General features: G+C 47.7%; 1 protein-coding gene across 1 annotated transcript in view; it reads left to right on the top strand.

Moving 5' to 3' along the window:
* The window catches only part of HNRNPM (heterogeneous nuclear ribonucleoprotein M), a 54,196-nt gene that overhangs the window by 8,586 nt on the left and 42,539 nt on the right, over positions 1–3,071 (top strand). The window lies entirely within an intron of this gene.

Below are 3,071 nucleotides of genomic sequence, written 5' to 3'. Positions count from 1 at the left end.
CCCTCCCCGCGAGAAGCGCTTCTCTCGGAACCGCCCCGGCCCGCGTCTCTCGCCGCTTCCCGCGCCTCTCCCCCAGGTGCGCAGGAGGTAGGTATCAGTGGGGAGAACGGATCGGTTGCTCCGGGTTCGCCCTGGGAAACAAACAAACAAGGGGGGGGCACCCACTTCCGTGCGTCGCGGAGGCTGCTCATTCTTCTATTAGGCGGGCTCCCCCGCCGTCGAGTCCTGCTCGGGGCTCGGTGTCGCCTCCCGGGCTTTCGCGTTTCCCTACAGGAGGGGACGCCCGCCCGTGCCCCCCGTGAAGCTCACCGATTCCGAATCCGGTTGCTGGGGGAGAGGAGGGGAGGGGAAGCCTGGGCACACGCTGGGTTTCCCGCAAGACAAGGTAATATACGCACAGCGTTGCTCTTGCCACTTGAATCGTTTTTAAGTGTGCATGCAAGTCAGCGGCACCGAGAGCACTCGCAGTGTGGTGCGGCCGTCGCCACTATTCCCATCCGGAGCGTTTCGTCGTCCTAAGCTGTAGCCGGTGAACACTGACTTCCCCCCTGCGCCTCTCCCCCCAGCCCCCGGTGATGCCGGATCTCCTGTACTTCTCTGTGAATTTGCCCCTCTCGTATTTTAGTTTATGGGGATCAGAAGTGAATGTGGTTAAGCACTTGACGTTAACGACCGTTCACTAAGTGCTAGCTGTAGTGTTGTTAGACAGCAAATCTGGAAAAAATTCCAGATTCCGTTTCTCCTTCAGTGGAGAGAAACAAAGTACCGTGGTAACTGGGCCTTGGAAATCAAGACAGAACCTTCCTCTTATTATTTCTGACACTTGAAGACTCTGGAAAGGGATAGATTTATTTCGATATTTTTTGCTTGTCTGTCTAGGGGAGCCTGGGGCTTTAAGCTAATTGTATTTCCTGTAAGTTTGCTAGGTGAGAGCTTGAATTAGTTATAGATTATAGCGTCTGGGGTACATTTTCTAAATACTCCGTTTTTCACTGTCCATTTTCAAATAGTCATTTTGTGACTGAGTCATTTGACAAATTTACACGGACTGTTAAAACCTGAAAGTTTTAGAGATAAAATAGTTGTTGGAAAGAACCTCAAAGTTTACTCCTGGCATAGTAGAGGATACTTTAGGGAGCTGGCAACACTTAGATCATTTTCATGGGGTCTGTGGAAATTTTTTTTTTCCTTTACAAAGTTCTTAAAGCAAAACTCTCTAGTGCCCTTGCCCAGAGTGGAGTGGGGAGGCCATTAACATCTTTGTAGTGAGCAATTATGCTGTGATAGAAGTGAAGTGGAGTTGCAGAGTAAGGGAGCCTGGAAGAGGTGACCACCCACACCTGCTGGGGGCAGGGAGTTGTTCTTCTTGGAAGAAGAGTGTGGAGGTGATGGAGATGATGATGGCTGGGGAGAGGCCAAGAGGAGAATATCCAAAGACCAGAGACTTTATAAAGGACAGAAGTTGCAGTAGTGTTTAGGTTGGCGCACTGATACCAGCTGCAGACAATGAATTTCAGGCTAAGTAATCTGAATTTTTATCTTGAAAGCCTTTAAGAAATGGGAGAAAAATAGAAACTTGGTTCTTGTGGCCTCTGTCCTCCACTAGGAGTGGAGTATATGGTAGATCAAAAAGGCAGTGAAACCGGGTGGGGTGGCTACCACCTGTAATCCCAGCACTTTGGGAGGTGGAGGTGAGAGGATTGCCTGAGTCCAGGGGTTCAAGACCAGCCCAGGCAACTTGGCGGGAGCTCTCTCTCTCTCTACAATAAATCAAAATATTAGCTGGGAGTGGTGGTGCACACCTGTAGTTCTAGCTTACTTGGAAGAGTGAAGCAGAATGATCGCCTGAGGCCAGCAGATTGAGGCTGCTGTGGCCATGAGCAGCTCCAGGCTGGAGTGCCCCTGTACTCCAGCCTGGGTGACAGAGTGAGACTCTGACTCAAAAAAAAAAGGCAGCTGGCAAGATTGAGAACCCTGATTGAAAATCGTTTTTTGTTTGTTTTTTTGAGTTGGAGTCTCACTCTTGTGGCCCAGGCTGTAGTGCAGTGGCATGCTCACAGCCACCGCAGCCTCAACCTGCTGGGCTTAGGCGATCCTTCCACCTCAGCCTTCCAAGTAACTGGAACTACAGACACGCACCATCATGCCTTGCTAGTTTTTGTGATTTATTGTAGAAACGAGGTCTCACCAAGTTGCTCAGGCTGGTCCCGAACCCCCGAACTCAGGCAATCCCCTCTCCTTGGCCTCTCAAAGTGCTGAGATTACAGGCTGAGCCACTCACCGCACCTGGCCTGAAAATCATTTTTTTTGCAGTTACTTCTCTCCTGGGTGTGAGAGGATTTGCTTTGTTTTGATGAGAAATCTAGTCCGTTTAAAGTCATTCGAGATCCAGAATTAGGGTATATTTAGTCTGGGGGAAAGATTTATTTTAGGGGAATATATAGGCTTAGGTCTGAATTTCTTTTTTAAATTTGCAATAACGGTTGTACCATGGATATATACAGTCTGTGGCTTATCCTACTCCCTTTCCTGTGTAATTTTGTGTCTGAATCAAAAAACAGATGAATTGGTTATTTGAAAAATGTATACTTAGCATGGATTCCTTAGAAAGTACGGTTAGTGATGACTCCGTTTTACAATCAAGACAACATAAAAAAACAAAACAAAACAATGAAAACTCTGGTTAAGGAACTTAAATACTCTAGGGGAGGCCGTTGTGACTCCCAGGCACTTTACTGCTTTCATAATTCTACCCTGGTAACCACTTACTCAACAGTCATTTGATCTGTGTTATTTAAGCCAGACTCTCGATGCTTTGTAATGATTTGGTGTTTGCTGTATTTTAAAGGGTGATTTCATGCTTGGTAAAAAGGATTGGGGAGGCACATCAGATTGAGCTCCAGATTAGAGCAGGGGCTCTGGATTACACATCGGAATGAATGCTTGCAGCCGGGGCTCTGCTTTCACTTGGTTCTTTGCTTTTATTTTTATTTTTTTATTTTTTTTGAGTCAGAGTCTCACTCTGTTACCCAGACTGGAGTGCAGTGGCTGCTCCCGGCCACCGCAGCCTC

The sequence above is a fragment of the Carlito syrichta genome, unplaced genomic scaffold (genome assembly GCF_000164805.1).
Source record: "Carlito syrichta isolate Samal-C Ts95f unplaced genomic scaffold, Tarsius_syrichta-2.0.1 Scaffold307152, whole genome shotgun sequence".
Taxonomy (NCBI): Eukaryota; Metazoa; Chordata; class Mammalia; order Primates; family Tarsiidae; genus Carlito; species Carlito syrichta.
The sequence above is the reverse complement of the archived record's forward strand: the minus strand, read 5'-3'. Positions and strand labels throughout refer to the sequence as shown.